We start from the raw sequence: 6,706 nt of genomic DNA on the forward strand, positions 1-6,706 counted from the left end.
GGGTCTCGTAGGCACCAACCTCCACCCGATATATTGAGCAGCAGCGTCTTCTCTGGCATCCATGGGCTCCTGGCTGTATCTGGGGCCAGCAGGTTAGGGGTCAACTTGGCACCTGCCCCCTCCATTTGGGTCGAGGAGGAGGTCTAGAGATGGAGTGGGGGGGGGAAAGTTCAGGCCCCACATCTCACCCCCCAATTTTCGCCCTCGTGCTGATCCCCAGCAAGGAGCAGCCTTGAAGGAGTCCAACTCCTTGGATTAAGGGGCGAGGGGGGTGCTCCAAGTTGAGAGGCGGGGGTGTTTTTTGCGGTGGGGGGGGGATTGTCTTTTGGCTTCACCCTTCCTGGCTCCTGGCGCTACAAATTTCTGCCCACCGATTGGAGAGTTTAATGGAGGTCCCCAGGGGTCCACCCTCTGCCAAGAAGGGGCTCCGTTGAATTTGTGCTGGGAAGGCATTGCCCCAAACAGTGGGCATACACAGCCTCCCATGGGGACTCCCCCCCAGCCTCAAAATCTGGCTCTTAAAACACGTGTGCTCAGTGAGGAGTCCAAATGTTGAGGTCTTGGCTGCCTCCTCCTCTGTGTTGCTTGGCTTCCCTTTCCAGGAGACGCGGCTTGGAAGCAGCTCAAATGGGGCTCCGGTTTTTATGTGTTTTTCCAGGAAGGATCTTCTGAATGGGGAGGAGGGGGCGGCAGAGCCCCTCACGGCAGCTCTGGCTGGCCCGCCGGTGCCTCCCTCTGGGCGCCCTTGAGGCGGAGGGTCTCATCGGCCATTGATTGCTGGAGGCAGGGAGGTTCTCACCTGGATCCCAGGAGCCTGGAAGGGGAGGGGTTTAAACCCCAGGATCTGTGTGTGTGTGTATCCTGGCCCCAGAGCATGGAAAATGCAAGTGATCTTGGAGGCTCGGCCAACTCTGTGTGGACTGAAGATACTGGCAGGAAAATAGATGGTCCCATATCGTTCCTTGGTTTTCCGTGTCTTCCGTCATCAGAAGAGAAATCACTAAATGGGAGAAATGCCTCTGACCATATACAGAATGCTTTGCTCTCCCAGCTGAGAACTGCTTCTATTCAGAAAGCCATCTAATGCCTGGATTAGAGGCCTTTGGAGCTGGGCTTTGCCAGGTTAATTCCTGGACAGCAGAGGGAAAAGCCAACAAAATCTTCCTTTTGTTTAGTGGACTCCAGGGGTCTTTGCAACAACAGCCGCAACGAAATACCGTCTGTGCCCCCCTCCCCGCTTGCAAAAATTTCCCTGATTCTCTGTATGGAAGCGGAGGCAGTAATTCTCCTTAAATCAAGTCATTTTGCTTGGATTCAATTAAAATTATACTAGATCCTCTGATCCTCCTTGTTCAGGCTTCCTGTGTGCCTTGTATTTGTTGATAAGTTGCTTTAAGAACAATTACGCAGTAGCAAATTTTTGAAATTTCACGCAGAAATATCCCTGCCCAGGGACATCTACATGTTGGCTACAAAATGGAAGCGCTTTGCGGCAAGCAATTGATAACCTTTGAAGCAATAATCTCAGGAAGATTTAAACGTCCATCCAAAGAGCGGTATTATAAATCAAGCAGAGACGTTGGGTAACAAGATGAGACGTTATGAAATAGATTAATTGATGTTGTGATCATCTATTTTAAGGAGCCAAACTCAGACAGTTAAAAATAGTAGGATTAATTCCTCCCCCCCACCCCAATTTGTTCTGATAGATGGCAAACTGACAATTTTTTTTTTTTTAAGGGCTTCTGAGCAGTCACAGAGGGGGGACAAGCCGAGTTTAATTTGTCATTTTGATTTAGGTGGGAAACTTAATTTTCGCATCATAGATAAAAGCGATGGAACAGTTTTGAAATGAGGTGGGTGGGGTTTCACAGGGCGGAGAGGGGCTTTAAAAATACAGTGGAGGGGGGGCAAATCTTCCTCAGTTTAAAATAACACTGTAGGGGTACGCATGAAAGTGAAAATTAGGCCTCTTCATTGTTGGCGGTGGGTGAAAAAAACCTGGTTTATTTAAAGGGCTCTTTTTCATCTTATTGTGAGTTGAAATGTTATTCTAAGATGAAACTGTTAGGAAGGCCACAGTTGTTTTAAGCTTGTCTGTGTGAACCTGCAGACTGAATGCGGTTTCCATTCAGTGATTTAAAACGGGATTTTTAAAATCTTTTCTAGGCTGTTTGAGTTGTTCGGCTTCCTTAGCTGTACTGTGCGGTGCAGTCAGGGCACCAGCGATGGGGCAAAGGGTGGCAGAACAGGAGAAAAAAGTTATTTTTCTTCCTTGCACCGAGATTTGGAGAGTAAGCCCCCCCCGCCCCCTTGTTTACACGGATCATCCACCCCACCCTTTCCCCCCTTTAACAAAGCGGCGTCTGGAACTGCCTCTCTGCTGGGTTTGGCTTCAGAAGCGCAACATTCGCTCGCACGAAGTTTTTCCATTTTAGGCTGGCCTCACCACTGTCTCTGCCAGGTCACATTGGATGGAAAGGTGGAGGGAGGGTTTTTTTTCCAAGCGAGTGAGCGGCTAATCTCCCCACCCCACCCCAGTTCTGGCTGCCAAAGGAAGAGAGGCCCTGCAATGCTCGGCTTGTGTGTCCCTGTTTGTGTGTTGGTGACTTTCAAAGTGGCCCTTTGGCGTTTTTCTTTGAACCGCACGGAGCGCTTGGGGTCTTGTGTTGCCAAGCCAGGCCGAAATGATCTGCTCCGGCCGGGGGAACGGCTGTCCTCATTAGCACTTGGAGAAAATTAATGTGTGGGTTGTTCTGGTTTGCTCCGGTTCTGGAGAAGCAATGGCTTGTTTAAACCCAGGGGAGAGAAAATGGCTTTTTTGGCAGCTGGAATTTGGCCGGCCAACAAGGAAAAACCTCAGCAACACGAAAGTGTTTAAATTGAAATATTTAGTCCGGGAAATATTTACAGTCACAAACATTGACAGAAAAAAACACACCACATACACTTATAAAATTCTAAACTATAAAGCTAGGAATCCTGCTGGTTTTATTTGGCTGCTAAGATGTATTTGATTTACTTTCTGTTCAGGTTACTAGACCTGATGGTGTAGCGTTGAATGCTTGGAAAGTCGCAGGGTCTAGAGAAAAGTACATTTGTGAATTCAGTTGTGTTGGTGGTCAGGTTGTGGGCTGCTGTTTCTCTGAGGTTGCTTTTAACAGCCAGAGAATTTGAGAGGATAAAAATACCAAAAAGAAGCTAAAGCAGTAACTGACATAATTTAAACCAGCCAGAAAGAGGTAATTTGCAATTTAACAAACATTCTGGAATAACAGAGCCTCAGCCCCACAATTACTGTTAAATCAAAGGTTGCTTTTCTACTAAATGTAAATATTAGATCTAATAAATCTGTAACTGTCTGTGGAAAAAAGCAGGATAAAACAGATGTTTAATTTCATCTGGCAATCAGGAATGTACTTCTGGTTTATTTTTAATTTTTATTTTCTGGGATTGCTAATCAGAGTGATTTAGCCACCATAAAAAATTAAAATGAAACTCTAAGAAGGCCTCTGTTCTTTTTTGAACTTACGCTCTTTAATTTCCTCTTATTGCAGAAAGATTGACCTAACAATGAAAATGAGGAGGAAAGGGCTGTTTGTCATCATTAGGGCAAAACAAAAAACAAAAAAAACAGTGTAGCAATGTGGAAAATTATACATTTTATTCTTGCTCCTTTTTAAGGGGATGTTTTTAATAAACTGCCATGCCTTGAAAGAATTCCCTTTCCTAGAAAGTGAGGAGAGGGAGGGGTGACCAAAAACCAGGGAACTGGTAGCCTGAAAAAAATCCAAGCAAAAGGAAAGAAATTCAAAGAAGAAAAGAAAAAAGAGGAAACAAGACAAAGGAAAAACATTTGAGATGATCTGCATCTCATTCACTGCAGACCAGATGTGGGTTTCAGCAGGTTCTGACCAGTTCTGAAGAACCGGAAGCAGAAATTTTGAGTCGTTCGGAGAACCGGTAGTAAAATTTCTGACTGGCCCCACCCCCATCTATTCTCAGCCTCCCGAGTCCCAGCTGATCCGGAGGGAATGGGGATTTTGCAGTATCCTTCCCCTGCCACGCCCACCAAGCCACACCCACAGAACCGGCAGTAAAAAAAAATTGAAACCCACCACTGCTGCAGACCAATATTATTAATAGGAAATTGTTTTCTTTTACATTTCACAGGGCTCAATATTCCTCCATTTGAGCTTCTGGCTTGGTGCCAAAGGGATTCTGCATATGCTTAGGGGGCAGATTGTCTAAATATTCCAAGAGAACATTTTCCTCTCAATTACAGGGTTTAATTTACCTTTTTTTAAAAAAATGGATGGAATCCCTTATTTCTTTGGAAGCTTTAATGAGTGCAAAAATCCTCTATGTACATCCACAGGGATCACATCAAAATGTCCGTGCTTACAAATGGGTGGCTACCTTAAATATTTTACAGAGCCCTCAAGTTCCTAGTCCCTGGCATTCTAAGAATGGGCAGACCGAGAAATTTTGAGGGTCCAATGCCTGGCACGAGGAAGCCTGGCGGGGATTAAGCCTCCCCTTTGAGGGTGCTGAGAGCAGCCAGAAAAATCCGGTGGCCTGAATGGCTGAGAGGCCCAAGTGGGCAAAGAGTTTGGCTTCTGATCAGTCTCACTGCCGGAAGGCAAAGTGGATTTCCTGGTGGTAGAAAAGGCCCCAACCTGTTTTCATCTCCTACTTGTTGTCCTTCCAAGTTCCCCCAAGTTTTCTCTCTGGGTAAAGCAGCTTTGATGTTTATCTCCTCCTCAAGTTCCTTTAGAAGTGCTGCACAGGAAAAGCCAAGTTTGAAGAGGTTGCTGGGGGAATTCGCTGCTGAAATAGCCCAGTGAAAAAAAATCAGATTGTTATCCTCACTCCTGCACAGAGGAGGTCTTTTTTTTTCCCCTTTGGAAAAAAAAAAACACCTAGTTTTAGAACAAGAGAGTTGAACTTTTCCCCTAGAAATCGAATCTATTTTCTGCACCTGAATTTGGGATCTTTTTGGGCCCAGTTTTGGGGATCCAGCAAACAAGCAGATCGGAAGCAGGACCCTTCCTGAATTTGGGGATCCTGAGGCCACCCCGTGTCGTGTCCCCCCCCAATGCCCCACCACCTACTGCAATAAATGCACCAAAAATAGAACCTCGTACGAGAAAAGTCACGGCTTTCCTTTCCCCTTTTTTTTTAGCTAAGAAACAAAGCAGACAAAAATAAACCCAACTAAGCAACCAGCTCAAATAAGTTGCAAAAACATTTACGAGTCAGCTCTGGGTCTGGTCTCAAAATAAGGAGATGGCAGGAAGCCAGGCAGATGGAGCCCAGGGCATCTGCTCCGGCAGCGGGAGGGATTGGGGCCAAGCACCTGTTTGGCAGGCAGGTGGGTGTGGATCAGTCCCTGGCACCCCCCACGCAGCCGAGGCCGCAAAGGGCTGGAGGTTGGTCAGCCTCACAAGGTGCTTGGCATCCCAAACTCTGAACCAGAGCGCATGCAAAGTGCTGCTCCTTTTCCCTGGATGTTCAGGAGCGGCTCCAGGCTCCCAAAGGGGCAAGCCAGCTGTCAGATAAAGGGGTGCCTTTAATTGGCGCGAATGCCACCCACCGATACTCTTTGTGCCCCGGAGCCTAATCTTAGCCCATTTCTGACTTCCCATCCGAAGGAAATAGAGATGGCGTGAGTCACCAATCCCGAGGGAAGGGGATTTTCTGGGCTTTGCTGGCGCCGGCCTCTTTTCGTGCCAGGTCTTGAAGCGAGAGGGAAGGGCTTGTGGGTGCGTGCAGATGACCTCCCCATCCCCACTCTGCCCTGAGGCCAAAGCGTCTCGTTCTGGATTTGTGGCAGAAACGGCCTTCCGCTTATACCAGGTCCTTCGAAGAATGAGACACCAGTCAGGAATTCATTGGGGGTTTTGGCCGACTTTGTGCCTTGAGGAAGCTAGAATGGTGATCAAAACTTGGCAAGATGTCCAATCTGCTAAAATGGATCACATGCCAACTTTGGGCAGAACGAGAGGCTGCCTCCGTCTGCCAGCTCATCCTCTCTTCTCTCATCCAGGTGTTTCTGTCCTTTTGAATTTGATCTCCAGGTATTCCTAAATATTATTATTATTATTATTATTCAACTTCCAGAACAGAGAAAATGTGTTTTGCGTCCTTCCCTCCCTTCTCAGCCACCTGTTCCTTTGGGCCCCGACTTCTCTGACAGGCCACTGAGGTTCTGGGGTTTTTTTAAACTTTGCAATTATGCGGCCGTGTGTGGGTCACCAGCAACCCCAAAGCTTATCCACCCCTCGTCCCTCCCTGCCCACAAGTACGGGTCTGCATTGCCAAAACTCAGCTGGGCTCCCAAAACATGGAATTGTGGTGGAGAAGGGCGAAGGAAAGGAACTGCGGGTGCAAGACCCCTCCTCCACCCTTAAGTATCCCCTTAAAATATTTATCCTTCTGGTAATCGGATGCCCCCTCCCCCTGCCAAGAGGAAGCTGGCCTCAGGTGTCCACAGGTGTTGGATCTTCCCTGCCCTCCTGCACTTTGGGCCCTGCAATCCAGAGGAGAAACAGGGCTGGGAATATTTGAAATTCTGAGAAGGGAGTGGGGGGGGGGGGTTGCCCAATTTTTTCTGGAGCTGTGAATGCTGCTTTTGAGCACTGGGCTCCACTCCGGGACCCTGCAGAAGGCAGACCGGTCCGGCCCCTGACTTCCCTCCTTCCAC

Source organism: Pantherophis guttatus, chromosome 18 (genome assembly GCF_059756535.1).
Source record: "Pantherophis guttatus breed Tessera chromosome 18, ASM5975653v1, whole genome shotgun sequence".
In the NCBI taxonomy this organism is placed as follows: domain Eukaryota; kingdom Metazoa; phylum Chordata; class Lepidosauria; order Squamata; family Colubridae; genus Pantherophis; species Pantherophis guttatus.